Below are 18,757 nucleotides of genomic sequence, written 5' to 3'. Positions count from 1 at the left end.
GACCCTTGAATTACGCATATGCAGAGTGGATTCCTAGCAGCCCAGCTAAGGCTAAAAGAACTTAATAAAGATGTCTCATTGTCTATTGCTGGGGTGCAGAGTTTGGAATTTAAGTCTAGCCAAGTTTACTTGTCTGCTTAAAAAATAATAATAATCCCCTCCTTAGAAACATATTTGAGTAGACTGTACAACAGAGGTCAGCATTTTTTTTTTTTTTTTTTTGAGACTGAGTCTCGCCCTGCCTCCCAGGCTGGAGGGCAGTGGAGTGCAGCGGCGCGATCTAGCCTCACTACAAGCTCCGCCTTTCCGGTTCACGCCATTTTCCGCCTCAGCCTCCCGAGTAGCTGGGACTACAGGCTCCCGCCACCATGCCCGGCTAATTTTCTTTTTCTATTTTTAGTAGAGACGGGGTTTCACCGTGTTAGCCAGGATGGTCTCGATCTCCTGACCTCGGGATCCGCCCGCCTCGGCCTCCCAAAGTGCTGGGATTACAGGCGTGAGCCACCATGCCCGGCCGGCATTTTTTTCTTAAAGGACCAGAGAGTAAATATTTTAGGTTCACAGGGTACTCTTTCAGTAATTTAAATATGACAAGGAGCAAACTTGAATATAGGTATGTAGAAATTATCAAGTGTGGAAAATGAAGAGGAAAAAAACAATGAACATGGCCGGGTGCAGTGGCTCACACCTGTAATCCCAGCACTTCTGGAGGCCAGGGTGGGTGGATTTCCTGAAGTCAGGAGTTCAAGACCAGTCTGGCCAACATGGTGAAACCCCGTCTCTACTAAAAATACAAAAATTAGCTGGGCGCGGTGGCACAGGCCTGTAGTCCCAGCTACTTGATAGGGTGAGGCAGGAGAATCACTTGAACCTGGGAGGCAGAGGTTGCAGCAAGCCAAGATAATACCACTGCAGTCCAGCCCAAGCAGACAGAGCAAGACTCCATCTCAGAAAAAAAAAACAATACAAAAACAGTGAACAGAGCTTCTGTGACCTTTAGGACAACAGCAAAGGGCCTAAAATGATCATAATTGGAGTCTCAAAAGGAAAGGAGCTAGAGAATGAGGCAAGATAAATATTTGATGAATAATGGCTGTAAGGTTTCCCGCTTCTGGTGAAAGACATGAACTTACAGATTTGGGAAGCCCTGTGAACCACAAGCAGAATAAATACAAAGAAAACCACACCTAAACATATAATTAGACTACTACTGAAACCAAAAGATGAAGAGAAGATATTGAAGAGCAAAGTAGCACATTGCATAGAATAGGAAATTATATGAACAACTACAGATTCCTTACAGTGGAGATCAAAAGAAAGTGGAACATCTTAGAAGTGCTGAAACGAAACTGCCAACCCAGAATTCTATCTCCAGCAATATTTTCCTTCAGTGATGAAGGTGATATTAAAACATTGTTATATAAACATAAGAGTATATACTATGTGATTCCATTTGTATAAAGTCAATGGAAACAGGCCTCAAGTTACTTTTGATGGGGATTAGTAATTGCAAGGAGGGAATTTTTCACCATAATGGACCACCCCATAAATTAGTAACATAAAAAACAGCAGTTTTATTTTCTCATGATTGTCCAATCAAGGCTAGGCTCAGCCGAGTAGTTCTACTTGTCTTGACAGTGGTCACTTGTTGGCTACCTTAAGGTAGTATGTTGGCTGCAGGCTAGACTCATTAGGGATGTTCAGAACTCTCTATTTAGTCTAAAGGCCAACATTTCCAGAGTCAGACTTCCAATTTGTACTCTTCTCTGTATATGTCATACCTCAATTAAAAGCCTGCTTTCAGACCAGGTGCAGTGGCTCACACCTGTAATCCCAATACTTTGGGTGGCCAAGGCAGAAGAATTGTATGAGGCCAGGGATTGGAGACCAACCTGGGCAACACAGCAAGACCCCATCTCTACCAAAAAAAAAAAAATTAGCTGGGCACAGTGGCACATGCCTGTAGTCCTAGCTACTCAGAAGGCTGAGGCAAGGAGGTTCGTGGAGCCCAGGAGTTCAAGGCAGCAACAGTCAGCCGTGATCACACCATTACACTCCAGCCCGGGCAACAGAGTGAGACCCTGTCTCAAAAAAAAAAAAAAAAGGTCTACTTGAAGGGCAATAGATAATTATTTTTTAATTACAATCTAACAAAAATAGAATAATAAAAATAGAAACTACAAAATGTTCCAGAAAATGTAAGTATTCCTGTGTGACTAGTGTAGAATTAATATAAGAAACATTAATAGGTGATAAAGTAAAAAAAGATAACTTAGGGTTAGATTACACTGAGATTTGAGTGCTTGGCTACAGAGCTGGGTCTTATTTGAAGGGAAGTGGGAAAGTATTGAAGGGTTTTGAGCAGAGGAATGATATGTTCAAAACAGTGGTTTAGGAATATAATCTCATGCTAGTGTACAAATTAGACTAGAGGAGGGAGAGACTATTATCAAATGGATCAATTTGGAAACAATTTAAATAAGCACCAATAGGAATTGAATTAAAATAATAGCAAGCTAATGAAAAAAAGGTAATAAAATGTATTGATTCTACATCTACAGTGATTGAGAGCCTACTATGTTCTATGTACTTGGTAAAGGACTGTATATATTTTTGTCTTTATATTCAGGGAATTCACAATATGTGAAATGTAGAAGTGTGAAAAAATAATGACAATTTGTTGTAATAAGAACTACAATAGATGAATATTTAAGGCGTTAAGGACACAAGAAGAGGAAGCAGCCAATAATACAGAGGAGTCTAAGACATGCTTTACATAAGATTTAACCTTACATGAGTAGTTGCAGTTTACCAAACAAAGAAGGCAAAGAACAACATTCTAGCCAGAAGAAACAGCACATATAAAGTCACAGGCAAAGAAGAGTAGAACATGGTGAATTGGGGGACATAGTTCAGTATGTCTACATGTGCAAGCTAAGCATAGGTACAGAAGCTAGAAAGATAAGGATCACATCACTGAGGGCAAAAGACATGAAAAATTTGGTGACTATATGGGATGAAATAGGATTTAGTGACTTTATAAGAAGACAAGGATGACCTTAATATTTTGAATTTAAGTGACTAGAAGAATAATGATAAACCCAATATTAAGAATTGTGTAACTTATAGACACTTTTCATCTGAGTGGACATTAAATACCTAGGAGATCTTTTTGTATGTGTGTGAAGAATAGCACTAGATGTGTTTCATCAATGAAATTCTGAATATAAAATAATCATCATAGGTTCTTAAAGCCAGTCAACAACCAAGAATTGATACTGACCATTGGCACAGTTTTTTTCAAAAATGACAAACTTTAAAAGAAAAAAAAATGACTTGAATGAATGTTTTTCTTAACTCAGAAGAAAAGAAAAATCTTTAACTACATATAGCATAACTGAAGAAAAAATAGAATTGCATAATTGCTGGTGAATGTTCTAAAGACCTGGTTCTATATAATCAAGTTAATTCCTCTTTCATGTGTTTTAAAATATTGTTGATCCAAGAACCAACCATCAGCTATGCTGGAAGTCTATAATTACACATTGATATATATGTGAGAAGGCTGTCAGTCTCTACAGAAGACTGGTACCGTCCTTAGCAGAATACTTGAGGCTGCTTTTGGTTTAGGGAATCTGTAGCTCAGAAATTTTCCTAGAAAGTAACCTCTGTTGTTCAAATTAGATAGCCATTTGTGGAGACAAAACCCACTGGGTATAGGCAGTATTACCTCAATCACTAAAAGATAATTGATTAGAAATCCAAATCAAACCTTGAGACTGCTGAGTCTAGATGAGTGGCTGCCTAGGGATAGGCAGGAAGGGGTGGGACCTTACAAAGACACATGAAGAAACTTTTAGAATTGATATGTATGTTTGTTGTTTTGATTGTGGTGATGGCTTCATGAGTAATACCTATTCAAACTTTTCCAATTGTACACTTAAATAGTGCAGTTTATTGCATGTCAATCATGCTTCAATAAAGATGTTAGCAAAGGAAATGACTTTCATCTTAGAATGGTCAGATAAACTATTTTAAGTCCTACACCATTATCCATATAAAGAAGAGATGGCCATTTAAAAATATTTATACAGGACTTGAAGCAATGTGGATAACCTGAGGTATAATAAATTGAGTGTCTTGATATTTAGAGTCCTGATGTAATACACTTTATTAAGATATAGATTGGTAAATTTATGCTAATTCTGGATAATTATTTTTCTTGAGTTGGTTTCTATGGACTGAATGTTAAAGTGGGTTTTAAGCAGGTTTTATATAATATATCAATACCACATTAGCTTGATTTTTTTTTATTGTGAGAGATGCAGAAAGATCAATATCTTACATGCTCTATATCATCATAAATACTTTCAATAAAGCTTTTTTGGCCTGGTAGGGTGAGTCACACCTGTAACCTCAACACTTTGAGAGGCTGAGGCTGGAGAATCACTTGAGGCCAGGAGTTCAAGACCAGCCTGGGAACATAGTAAGACCCTGCAAAAAAAATGTGGAAATTAGCCAGGCATGGTGGCACACGCCTGTAGTCTTGGCTACCCAGGAGGCTAAGGCAGGTGATCACATGAGCTGAGGAGCTCGAGGTTACAGTGAGCTATGATCATACCACTTGCAATGTAGCCTGGGCAATAGAGTGAAACCATGTCTCATTCAATCAAACTTATTTGAACCTTCATACATTTTTGCTTTTATTAATGAGCTTTTCTTTTAAAATCAGGCTTTTAATGGCTTTCTGGCAGTGTCATCCTGGTTGTGGTTGAGACTAATATGAGCTCTAGTTTGTGTTTTTTGTTATTGTTTTTGTTTGTTTTTTTGAAACAGGGTCTCTCTCTGTTGCCAAGGCTGGAGTATAGTGGCACAATTACGGCTCACTGCAACCCCTTCTTCCTCCCAGACTTAAGTGATCCTCCCACCTCAGCCTTCCAGGTAGCTGGGACTACAGGTGCACGCCACCACACCTGGCTATTTTTTTAATTTTTTTGTAGAGACAGGGTTTCACCATATTGCCCAGGCTGGTCTTGAACTACTGGACTCAAGTGATCCACCCACCTCAGCCTCCCAAAGTGCTGGGATTATAAGCATGAACCACCATGCTCAGCTGAGCTCTAGTTACTGAAGATTAATTCTATAGGTTGAACCTGGATATGTTAGAAGACATAGGGGACTTTCATAAAGAAGTTCAAATTAGAATATGTGGATAGGAGAATTTTTTAAAAGAATTGTTATTTGATACTTAGGGTGTAGTCATATACTCTTAATATTGCTAGAGTGTAAATTGGTAAAAGTTTTCATATCCTTTTATACAGCAATTTCAGCTCTTGGAATTTAAATAATCAAAAGTCTGGGAACATCTACATGTGAAGACATTCATGTCACTTTTATGTATAATAGTGAGAAAAATGAAAGCAAACTAAAAATAATACGTTAAGTATGTTGTTTACTCAAGCCATCATTAAAAATAGTGTAGCAACTTGAAACTATATATATTATGTTACATGAAAAATAAACCAACACAGTGGGTTCATTCACTTTGTGAAACTTCATCACTTATTTGAGGACTTTGAGTATAAACAAATCAGAATATAAAATTACCTGCTATTACAAAGTAGCAAGAGAGGCTGGGCACAGTGGTTCACACCTGTAATCCCAACACTTTGGGAGGCCGAGGCGGGCAGATCACTTGAGGTCAGGAGTTCCAGACCGGCCTGGCCAACACGATAAAACCCACCTCCACTAAAATTACAAAAATTAGCCGGACGTGGTGGCATGTACCTGTAATCCCTGCTACATGGGAGACTGAGGCAGGAGAATCGCTTGAACCCAGGAGGCAGAGGTTGCAGTGAGCCGAGATCTCGCTACTGCACTCCAGCCTGGGTGACAGAGCGAGCAAGAGCAGGAAAGCAAGTGAGACTCCATCTCAAAACAAAAAACAAAACAAAAACAAAGTAGCAAGAGTGAGTATGCCAGTGTGCTGGGGGTAAGATGTTAGATACTCTGTATTTTCCATGTCTTATTTTCATACTTTAAAAAACATATCAGTTGTTTCTAAAAGAACATATTCCTTTTAGTTACAAACATATACATTCAGCAACCCTAAAGTAACATAGACTACTACTGACTGAAGCTCTGGGGTTTTATTAGTACTACAGTGATGACTTAATTAACAAATCCTCTTTGAACAAAGCCTCTTCACTCAAGACTGGCCTTGGTGCAGTAGGCATGAGGGAAGGACCATTTTTCTCTGAGCTAGATCGGTAGCAGCAGGGACTAATGAGGCAGGGCCTTGAAAGTGGCTCTCTCTCAGATCTAACTCCTCAGGGATTGGCTAAAGCTGAAGCTGAGGGCACTGGTGCACTCCTGGGACCTACACAGCCTGGTTACCCAGGTGTTGAAAAAACAGTTTCTGTGCCAACACCATATGTGGCTTTTAAGAGACTCGGCAGGACTCTTGCTTTAGGCAGAGCATTCCTCGTGTGGAATGAGTAAGCTGGAAAATAACAAAGAGGGAATCCCATGTGCTAGGAAGCTTCCTCTTGTCTTCTGTGTGCTCTGTGTACTGCTTTTTCAATTCTCTGGGCCTCATTTTATTCAACTATAAAGTGAAAGGAGTAGCTAAAAAAATCTCTAATGTATCTTTCAGTTCTAATAGACTACATGTTTAAATCAGGAATCGGCAAACTTTTCATAAAGGGTCAAATAGTAATTATTTTCTGCTTTGCAGGCCATACTACCTCTGTTGCAAGTGCTCAACTCTCCCTCTGTAGCATGAAAACAGCTATATGTAAACAAATGGGTGTGGCTGTATTCCAATAAAACTCTATTTATAAAAATAGGCAGCTAGCCAGATTTGGCCCACAGGCCATATTTTAACCAGCCCAAGTCTAGATGTTAATGTAACGGGAATGTCATATTAAGAGAATTATTTGATGAGTAGGATATAATTCTTATTTCATAGAGACCATTCTCTCAGACTTCTTATTTTTAAAGAGTAGGCAAATATAAAATATTATTTCACTGTCAGGATATAATACCATGGGAAAAAGATTAAAAATACTCTGGCACCAAACTGTTGTAGTAAATTATCTGAAATAGAGCCTTTGACTTCCCAATTAAGGAGGAAAATGGTGTCTGCAACACCTGTGACTAGGTTCTTTTAAGTCTTCAAAAGTTAGGGGTCTAGTAGGAGAGTCTCAAGGGCTTGTTAATTTTCTTTCTGATCAAATGGGCTAAATCATGCCTTTCATAGTAGAAGGTAGGCTGTGGACCCTTTACTATTTTATTTCTAAATATTTCTGTTGGCTAGGCATAATGGCCCATGCCTAAAATCCCAGGGTGAGGCAGAAGGATCCCTTGAGCCCAGGAGTTTGAGACCACCCTGGGCAACATAGCAAGACCCCATCTCTACTAAAAAAAATAACTTTTTAAAAATGAAAAATAAATAAATAATTTTTTGGTGGTCCAGAAAGGGGCAGGTGCCATGCTTTGCAGGTTTCAGATCCCCATCTGTCTTGGGTTGGGTTTCTATCTTGGTCTTAAGTTATCAGTATTCTAATATGGAGATAAGTCTGCCTTCACTTCGGAGACCTTTGTTAGTTCTTCCATGTCAGGCTTCAGCTAGTATAGTTTGTCTAATGCATTGATATAAAACTTGTTTCCAACAATGAAAAAGCAATTACAGGTTGGGATATGTAATTCAGGCCCATTACTACATAAAAGGATCAGGTACTTTATCTGACTAGGGAAGTCTAAAATATTCTTGTTGGCCAGCTTGCTTTCACATAAGCACCGTTCAGGATCTTTTCTAAGTTGCAGAACATGAATTCCTTATTGGCCTATCCCACTAGCCACAGCTGTGAGCACAACAGAACTGACACATTCCTAGTAATTATACCTTATCTAGAGTGAACAGGGCCACCTTCCCAGCATAGTGACGGCTATAGCCCTTAATCTAATGCAGTGGTTCTCAAAGTATAGACTCACTGGGGGTGCCCTTTCTGAGGCTCTTTCAAGGAATCTCTTCTATGAAGTCAAAACTACTTCACAGTAATTCAAATATATTATTTGCCTTTTTGACTCTCAATGACAGTAGAGTTTTCCAGAGACTACATAATGTATGATATCACAACAGATTGAATACTGAAGAAAATATAAGAATCCAGCTGACTTCTGTTAACTGGATATTAAAGAGATTAGCAAAAACTTAAATGCCATACTCTTTATTAATATTTTTGTTTGGAATATATAGTTATTCTTATTAAAATATGTTAAAATGTAGGTTTATTCAGAAATTTTTTGAGATCATTTTAATTTCTAATACAGCAAATATTAATAACTATGACTAACACAAAATCTATTTGGAGTCCTCAATTTTTTTTTCTTTTTTTTCCTGGCTTACATTTTTTGATGGACTCAATTTTTTTTTTTTTTTAATTTTAAAAGAGACAGGGTTTCACTATGTTGCCCAGACTGGTTTCAAACTTCTGGGCTCAAGCAATCCTCCTGCCTTGGCTTCCCAAAGTACTGGTATTACAGGTATGAGCCAGTGCACCTGGCCTCAATAATTTTTTAAGAGAAAAAGTTTGAGAACCCCTCCTCTAATGTAATATCCTTAGTTGCAATACTCTGATCTCATGGTTACTGATATCATCTTTACCATATTCCCTCTTATAAAATATTTACTAAAATTCTCCCAAGAGATAACCCTTGTTAACAATTTAGTGATTACTTGTAGACATCTTTCTACTGAGTGCTTACATTCACACATAATATTACTTTTACATTTATTGGATCATACTATGGTCTTTCAAAACCTATTCTCCTGAGTTTAATTTTTCTACCTGATCACTCTCTGAATTCTTATAAAATCTTAAGTTCTTTTTTTTTTTTTTTTTTAAGACAGGGTCTCACTCAGTCACTATCACCCAGGCTGGAGTGCAGTAGCATGATCATAGCTCACTGCAGCCTCAAACTCCTGGGTTCAAAGGATCCTCTCACCTCAGCCTCCTGAGTAGCTAGGACTACAGGTGTGTGCCACCATACCTGGCTAATTTTTTTTATTTTTAGTAGAGACAGGCATCTCACTATGTTGCTCAGGCTGGCCTCAAGCAATCCGCCCACCTCAGCCTCCTAAAGTGCTGGGATTACAGGCATGACTCACCATGCTTAGCCTAAATCCTAAGGTCTTAAAATTGAAAGGGACAGAGGGATCATCTTATCTCATTCCCAACTCAAGTCAGAAGCCCTCTCTAAAACATTCACAACCTGAGAGGTCCATTTAATTTGGTTTTATAAACCCTAAATTGTTAGAAACTTTTTCCTTCTCTTGGACATAAATTTGCCTTCTTGATCACTTTTACCCATAGGTTCTAGTTCTACTTTGGGTGGCTATATAGAATGCATCTTATCTGTCTTCACTGGGCTTCATTGTGGGTATTTTCTTCTGTTCTATCTTCTAGTTCACTAATTCTTTTTTAAGTTGTGTCTAAGCTTCTAGTAAAACTATCCACTAAATTTTTACTTTCAATTTCCATTTAAACCTGTCTGTTGCATTCTAGTCCTCTGTTAAAATTCTCGATTTTATCTTTAACTCTTGCTATTTCAAAGTTTCTGTTTGTTAAGTTCAATATCTGGAACTGCTTTATTAAGCTGTAATTTCTGCTGGTTTTAATTTCCTGTTTGCCTCTTTATATTACTGTTTATTTTTTTTATTGTGGGTGATATGTTGTATTTGCAAAATTGCTTATAGAAATAATTTGAGGTATAGGATGATTCATGTTTGCTTTTGGCAGGCATGGGGACATTGGCACACTGTATTTATCTTAATCTAAGTTTAAAGACTTAGATGATTAGAGGCTAAGCTACAATCCCTTGTCTAGGTCTTTCTACTGCCTGTTCACACACCCTTAATCCTTTTGATTCCCACCCTGAGATAAGGAGATTTTAACTAGGCCCATTACTCTTGACAGACTGGGTTCCAGACTTTGTCCTCCTAGCATCAAACACCAGACTCACTTCTCTGGGTTTCTATCATCCTCTGTATTATAGCCTGGTAATTCTTCATTCTTTTGTTAGGACTTCAATGCCTTCAAACAGATTTTTTAAAAATATGTGCAGATGTTCTAATTCTTGATAAGACAGTTGGTCTGAATTACCTAGGCTGCCATTAGTACCTGCAACCTACTTAAATCCATATTAATATTTTTCTGTCCTTTTGGATTGCTTGGGAAACTGTTAAAGAGCACAAATAACCCTGACCAGGCATCTGTACCACATTCAACTGGATGCTCTGTGAGAGCTCCTCTTGAAGGTTTAATCTGATATTAATCAGATAGGAAGTACAGTCCTTATGAACAGATTCAGTCTTCCCACAGGGATGAGTTCAGTTAAGAGGGGCAATGGATACGGTGTACAGTGGCCCCATTTTCCTTTATGTTTATATTCTAGTCCTGTAATAAAACTAATGTTCAGAATGAAAGGTCTCAATTTAGGATTTAAACCAAGTATAAACAAAAAGTTAAAACAAGCTATTGTTCAAACTTTGACTTAAGTGAAAGAATTGTTTTTTTTATTTGTTTGTTTATTTTTGAGGCAAGGTCTTGCTCTGCCACCCAGGCTGGAGTTCAGGGATGCAATCATAGATAACTGTAACCTCGAACTCCTGGGCTGGAGCAGTGCTCCCACCTCAGGCTCTTGAGTAGCTAGGAGAACAAGTGCCACCACACCCAGCTAATTTTTTAATTTTTTTGTAGAGATGGGGCTTTGTATATTGCCCAAGCTGGTCTCACCTTCTGGCCTCAAGTGATCCTCTTGCCTTGGCCTCCCAAAAGTGCTGGAATTGCAGGCATGAGCCACCATACCCGGCCTGGTTTTATTTTAAAAAACACTTTTGCTGCCCTTCTTTAAAACGTTAATTATATGTTTGCACATTTTCTTTTATCTGGTGCTTCTCTAAATTCCTTTAGCCCATGTCTTATCCAACTAGTCATGTGGGAATTTGCTCTTTGGGGAGTTTAATATTAACTTCTAGGTAGTACAGAGCAGCCCACTGTGTTTCACTTTTGTATTATACCTTTGTTAGCACTAAGTTTTCTATATCAGCTTGTCTAGAATTTTTGTTTCAAAATTGTATTCTTCTAATTTATTTGCAGTTTTTCTCTTCTAATTGTTTAATTGTCCATCCCCTACCCCCTGCCCCAAGGCAAATGTATTGTCTTTTATCCATATGTGCCCATAAATTCTAAACTCAAAGATTTCTGGTTCTCCCTTATATTTATGGTATTTTTCTACTTCTCTGTTCGGTATATTTTTGCAGGTATTTCAGTTTTCTTCAGTGTTTGAGGTTCTCTAGTGTGTCATTTCATTTTCGTGCATCAGAGTAATTCCTACCATTCTTATACGGAGTCTCTTACATGATGATTTTTTTATTAGTAAAGTGCAATATTGAACAACACTGAAGATTTTATTTCTTAATCTAAAACATAATATTTATTTAATAATGAAATGGAAATATAGGTTTTGTGAAAGGGAGAAAGGTGTTTCTCTAAATATTGTACCTGTGTCAAAAAGCTGCAAGTGCTACTACCAACTGTTTTGTGACCCCTGAATGATTTCTGCTTTCTTTATATTAATACTCTAATAGTAATTGAACTCCCAAAAAGATCACAAAGTCCCCAATTGCTAGCTTTATAAATACATTCATGTGTACCTTGTTTGATGAGATAAAAGCTTCAGTAAGTGATATCCCCACCTGTGTGGTTAATTTCAAAATATTGTTTGTCTAATACATTGTTGTCAGTGACAACTGAACAAGAACTTTTAGAAGCAGTTGGCTGTCCATTAATGGCAGATTTCAAGGCTATGCAAATTGTGCCAGTTCAGCCCTGCATTTTTTCGATATTATCATATCAATTGAGTCAGTTCAGAGTAGACAAAGCAAGGTTATGGGAACCACCTAGAGCATCATGCACCATTTAACATCAATGCAGCATACATGAACATCTGCAACTTCAATCTTATTAGCAGAGGATAGAATGGAAGGCAGTAAACAGCTTTCTTCATCACTTAATTGCAAAATAGTATTTCCTAATGTTTGCATTGTTTATCAACAGGAACTTCATCAATAATTGTATAATTATGGTTGCCTAGATCACAGTGCCCTCATGCATCTTGTTACTTATTATAGAGTGGTCTGAATTTAATTTGAATTTGAACACATGATACAAGGATAATAATACAAGTTCCTTGAAATGTGAGTTGCATAATACAAAAATTTTGTGCAGTAGGAGAATGGCAAGTTATGATTCTTCAGTCACTTTGGGGATTAACACAGGGAAAAGAAAGACTGAAAGTCAGTGAAAGATGAGGGGAAGCCACTAGTTAGATTCAAACATAGACCCATTGAACATGAGAGTGGGTTATGTTCCTTAGAATTAATCATGAGTAATTCCATGTTTGCTTTAGGCCCAAACTGAGTTGAATTAAAACAGGATTATTATGCTTAGGTCTTCCCTTCAGTCTCTGTAGTTAAAGAGAGAAAATGGCAGAAAACTACAAATATAGTGAGGAAAAAGCTATGGTGGCCAAAGTTAAAAATACCACATGCTGAGGAAAGCCTTGACATAGCTGCTCAGCCTTCACTGCTGTTGCTTTTGAAGCCTGATAATGCCACTACTCCTAATTAGCAAATGTTAGTATTACAGTAAGCAATCAAGTGCAGTCTTCAGGCTTTGTGGCAGCAGTTTCACAGTGCAAAATATTGAAGAAAAAACGAAGGAAAACAATATAAGCTCAGCCACAGTTATTGGTGTGGTCAGTGGGAGTTGTCTCACAAGAGAGCAGGAAAAGGAAAATGTGAAAAACAGTGGGTGCATTTAAAGCATGTAAGACAAGAGCTGGCTAGTCTGAAAAGTTTGTCTATTTTAATCATGAAAATCTCACGTTTTTACTTAAATCCATTTTATATTTAAGGAAAAATCTAAGGCTTGTTCATGAATTTACACTTGAAATATTTTAATTTGTGGTTAGAGTCTCCTCCCCATCCCAAATTAAAAGGTATTAAATTGTATATTGAGTGAGCTCTGTTTGTACTCAGCTCTTCCCAATTAATAAACATAGTCATTTCCTTAAAAAAAAAAAAACAGCTCTAGAGTTAGAATGTTTTCTCTCCCTAATTTGTCTGTATTTATGCCTTTAATAATTATCTATTCATTTTCTAGCAGCAAATGTTTGTTCTCAGATTAAATTGGAGAAGGAAGGAAAAAAAGATAGCTACCCACAGTATAGTATCCACAGACAATATAGAGTTATGTCCCTTTTTGTGTGGTTCTTGAGTATAATAGACATAACAGAAGCTTTCTTAGTATGATAGTTAATCTATTATTTTCTCTATTTGGGGGATGCTAAGAACTGGTTTACTAGAGGTAATAGTTTGATCTGTAGTTATTCATGTTAAAATATTTTTTTAAAAGGTAATTACAGCTTCTACTATAAACTTGAAAAAGTTGGTCTAACTCTGTGCCGAATGAGCGGGGAGATATTACTATATACATACATATAAGCGTATATGCCTCTTATCTGAATACCTCAGGGAGCACAGTTTTCTGAACCAGGGTTTTGTAATAAATGTGTGTACTGCTAACTCTGACACATGTATAGTTCTCCTTTAAAGAACTTGTATGCAAACGTTATTCAGGAACGTCTTCTAGGAGCTATTTATCAAAACTGCTGTGATAATAACTTTGTCCTAATGAGTTTCAGTCTCTGTTTAGGGAGTAATCAATAAAATACAAATTAATGTTCCATAATTCACATTATAATGCACATATAATTATTTTGAGATGAGGCAAACCCTATGCATTTAATTTACAGCTATAATTAAGTAAGCTCATTTGATACTAATTAAGTAAGCCTAAAAGGATCATAGGTTTGTGTATTTAATTATCAAGGTACAATCAGCAACTAATTTCTTGAAAAGCTTTCCTATCTTTAGTTCAACACTGATCTCAGCCCACACTACAGTTTATCTTCTTGCATCTTCAATAGATTAAAATGCATTGTGAATTGTGGAGAATCTACTTGGTAAGTTAGCTTCTTTGTTTAAAAAGTATATATATGTATATATACACACATACGTATATGTATATATATGTATATATATACACATACGTATATGTGTATATATACACATACATAGGCTTAAGAATACAGAAATTCTATAATCTGGCAAAACTGTCCTTAAGAAGTGAAGGAGAAATTAAGACATTTCCAGATAAAAGTTAAAGAGGTTTATTGCTAATAGACCTGTCCTACAAGAAATGCTAAAAGGGAATGCTTCAGGATTAAATGAAAGAATGCTAGACAGTAACTCAAAGCCACATAAAGAAATAAAGAACTCCTGTAAAGGTATCTACATAAGTAAATATAAAAACCAGTATTGCTGGTTTGTAACTCTTCTTTCATTCATGAAAGGAAAATGCCTAGGCCGGGTGCGGTGGCTCACGCCTGTAATCCCAGCACTTTGGGAGGCCAAGGCAGGCAGATCATGAGGTCAAGAGATCAAGACCATCCTGGCCAAAATGGTGAAACCCCATCTCTACTAAAAATACAAAAATTAGCTGGATGTGGTGGCACACGCCTGTAGTCCCAGCTACTCGGGAGGCTGAGGCAGGAGAATCGCTTGAACCTGGGAGGCAGAGGTTGCAGTGAGCCGAGATCACACCACCGCTCTCCAGCCTGGTGACAAAGCGAGACTCCATCTCAAAAAAAAAGAAGAAAAATGCCTAAAACAATAATTATGTTAATGGAAACACATGTAAAATATGTAATTTATAACAACAACATAAAGAGGGGAACAGAGCTGTATAAGAGCAAGGTTTTTTATACTGTCCAGGCTAAGTTGGTAACAATTCAGACTAGATTGTTATGAATTTAGGATTTTAATTGTAATTGCCATAGTAACCACTAAGAAAATAAGAAATAGGTCAGGGCGCAGTGGTTCACACCTATAATCCCAGCGCTTTGGGAGGACAAGGCAGGCGGATCATGAGGTCAGGAGATCAAGACCATCCTGGCCAACATGGTGAAACCCCGTCTCTACTAAAAATACAAAAATTAGCTGGGCATGCTGGCGCACTACCTGTAGTCCCAGCTACTCGGGAGGCTGAGGCAGGAGAATCACTTGAACCCTGGAGGCGGGGGCAGGAGAATCACTTGAACCCAGGAGGTGGAGTTTGCAGTGAGTCAAGATCGCACTACTGCACTCCAGCCTGGATGACGGACCGAGACTCCATCTTAAAAAACAAAAAAAGAAATAAAATAAGAAATAATGAAGTTTTCTCTATTTTTGTTAAAGTAGTATATAAAAATTAGATTATTAGAAAATACACTTAATTGCTAGCTTAGAAGTCTTTTAAATTCTACTGTCAGCCGGGCACAGTGTCTCACCCCTGTATTTCCAACACTTTAGGAGGCCAAGGTGGGAGGATCACTTGGGCCCAGGAGTTCAAGACCAGCCTCTGTAACATAGGGAGACCCTGTCTACAAAAAATTAAAACAATTAGCCAGGTATGATGGCAAGCACCTGTCGTCCTAGGTACTCAGGAGGCTGAAGTGGGAGGACTGCTTGAGACTGAAAGATTGAGGCTGCAGTGAGTCTTGATTGCACCACTGTACTCCAACCTGGGCGACAGAGTGAGACTCTATATCAAAAAAAAAACAAAAACAAATTCTGTCAGTCAATCGACTAATATTTAAGTATTTAATATGGTAGGCTTCCTGCTAAGTTTCAACAATTGTCTCCATTTCTTCCCACTAAATTTTTTAATGTATAGTCAAGAAGGAAGAGCTATCTGATGTCTAGAGTGACATTCTAGTGTTGGGAAATGCTAGATAAGATGTTCACATTTTCAGATTTCCCAGCCACATTTAAGCTCAAAAAATATGAATGCTTGTCCCCATGACTTTCCTGAAGGTCTAAAAGATATTTCTGTCTCCATCCCTTCAAAACCAAGATACCTGATTGTGAGGAGTAGAAGACTCCTATATGGTCCAGTGTATGTTCTCTTCAATCTCAAAGCGTGTTTAGAGTATTGCCATTGCTATCAGAAATGTGAACTTTCCCCTCAGATCCTAGATTTTCAGATTAAGCTAATCAGAACATGGGCTTTCCCCCTTATCAGAGGGCACTGTGGTGAAATATTATAGAAAGTAATTGTTGGCCAGGTGCAGTGGCTTATGCCTGTAGTCCCAACACTCTGGGAGGCTGAGGCAGGCAGATCATTTGAGGTCAGGAGTTCAAGACCACCCTGGCCAACATGGTGAAACCCTGTCTCTACTAAAAATACAAAAATTAGCTGGGTGTCATGGCCGGCGTTTGTGGTCCCAGCTACTCGGGAAGCTGAGGCAGGAGAATCACTTGAACCCGGGAGGTGGAGGCTGCCAAGATCTCGCCACTGCACTCCAGCCTGGGCAACAGAGTGAGACTCTGTCTCAAAAAAAGTAATAATAATAATTGCTAATACCTAATGTTGTGCTTTACAGCTCACATAGAACATTTACTTATATTATCTAAAATGAGGTATTAAAATAGATGAACAAACTGATATCTGGGCTGGGAGGGAGTTGTTGCTTCTTTTATTTCTTTGGGGTACTACTAGCACAGCTTGTCAGTACATTAAAAATAGAGACTTTTTGGCATTACTTTGTTTTTTCCAAGATTAACTAGCACAACACATATTTCTTGTGCCTAGGTGTAACCAGTGTTGAGACTTCACATACCACACACAATTAATGACACCAACCTTGCAGTACTGACAGCGATATCATGCCCAGTTTGTATATGGTGTCTGGGTCATCTGAGGAAGTTAAAATAGTATTGTGATCTGTGAACAGGCCAAGTCTAGCAGGTGCCATTTGCATAGACTAGAATATAAATAGTATCCTCTAAAGCTGTATGATGTAATGTCCCTAAAATGAATTATCTCCCATCTTCTTTCATTCTCAGAAACAAAAATACTGATTCTTGTATTGTTTGATATTGTTTGATGGAAAACTATTAGTTGTTCAACATAACTAGCAAAGTATAAAGACTTGACACCTAATGGCTTCTGTTTTCTCTGAGAGTTACAATTAGTATGTAGCTTAAGAAGAGCTGTAGGCATTTAGAATGATATTTGGGGTGGTGGGGGGGATATGGAGGCATCAGCTAGGGATAGTTTAGAACCAGTTCTGAGTGGAATTGCCAAAATTCCGTATAGTATTGGATAACAAATATGGCCTATTTTGACACAGGGTCTTAATTTTTTTTTTAATAGGTTTGTGCCATTCTTCTTAATCTAATAGGCATTGGCAATCCCGAATTACGGAGAACTGGTTTGTCTAGTGACATCCCAAACATAGGAAGAATGTTTCCTTCTTTAAAATTTTTTGATAGACACTTGAGTCAAATGAAGAAATCCCAGATGAAAAATTTCAGAAAGGACATTCTACTCTCTTGTTTGGAAAATTGTCCCATTCAGCTAGTTGTAAGCCAAAGGAGAAAACTTAAGGGGTTGTATTATGCAGCTACATTTTTGAACTGATAACAGTTACCCTTCCCTGTCCTTTCCTGCCTAAACAGATCCTGATGCTGCAAACCAACATTTCTTTCTTTTTTTAATCACTGTTGACGAAAGTTATTTAAAACAGAATCAGTGATATGTTAGCAAATGTTTTATGACTGGCTTTCAGGAAAAAAGAACATAGATTCATAGCAATTGTTTCATGGTTTAAATACTCCCACCATCAATGTGAGGTCACTGAATGTAGATTTGAGAAGAGCTTTGTATATGCAGAATTAATTCTCATTAGCCAATCTGAGCAGGCTCCAGCACACCACTGACAGTTAAAAGAGGTGGATGACTGATGTGAGTAACCACATGAATGACTGTCAAAAACATTATTCTAAAAAAATGTGCTGAGGTAAGAAGCCGGATATAAAAGAACATATACTGTATGATTACTTTTATTTGAATTTAGAACAGGCAATATTAATTTACAGTGATAGAAATCAGATCAGTAGCTTTTTGGTTTTTGTTTTATTGAGAAGGAATTTGGCTATGGAGGGATATGAAGGAACTTTCTTTTTTTTTTTTTTTTTTTTTTTGAGACAGAGTCTAGATCTTGTCACTATGCTAGTAGCGCCATCTTGGCTCAACTGCAACCTCTGCCTCCTCAGTTCAAGCAATTCTCCTGCCTCAGCCTCTCGAGTACCTGGGATTACAGGTGCCCACCACCACGCCCAACTAATATTTTTGTATTTTTAGTGGAGACAGGGTTTCACCATGTTGGCCAGGCTGCTCTTGAACTCCTGACCTCAGGTGATCCACCCACCTTGGCCTCCCAAAGTGCTGAGATAACAGGTATGAGCCAGCACACCTGGCCAGGAACTTTCTTAGATGAAAATATTCATAGCAGCATTACCCAATAGAACTTTCTACAGAACTATCAACATAACAATTGTATTTTCAATCTCTGCTTAGCAAAAATAAAAAACCAAACAGCAATTTAAAGATAGCCTAGTAGGCCAGGTGTGGTGGCTCATACCTGTAATCCCAGCATTTTGGGAGGCCGAGGTGGGCAGATCACTTGAGGTCAGGAGTTTGAGACCAGCCTGGCCAACACGGTGAAACTCCGTCTCTACTCAAAATACAAAAATTAGCCGGCTGTAGTGGTGGGCGCCTATAATCCAAGCTACTTGGGAGGCTGA

General features: G+C 38.0%; 1 protein-coding gene across 11 annotated transcripts in view; it reads left to right on the top strand.

Moving 5' to 3' along the window:
• The window catches only part of ADK (adenosine kinase), a 564,491-nt gene that overhangs the window by 488,869 nt on the left and 56,865 nt on the right, over positions 1-18,757 (top strand). The gene's annotated exons all lie outside the window — the stretch shown is intronic.

This window comes from Pongo abelii, chromosome 8, assembly GCF_028885655.2.
Source record: "Pongo abelii isolate AG06213 chromosome 8, NHGRI_mPonAbe1-v2.0_pri, whole genome shotgun sequence".
Lineage (NCBI taxonomy): Eukaryota > Metazoa > Chordata > Mammalia > Primates > Hominidae > Pongo > Pongo abelii.
Note: the sequence above shows the minus strand (reverse complement) of the source record. Positions and strands in the feature narration are given on the sequence as shown.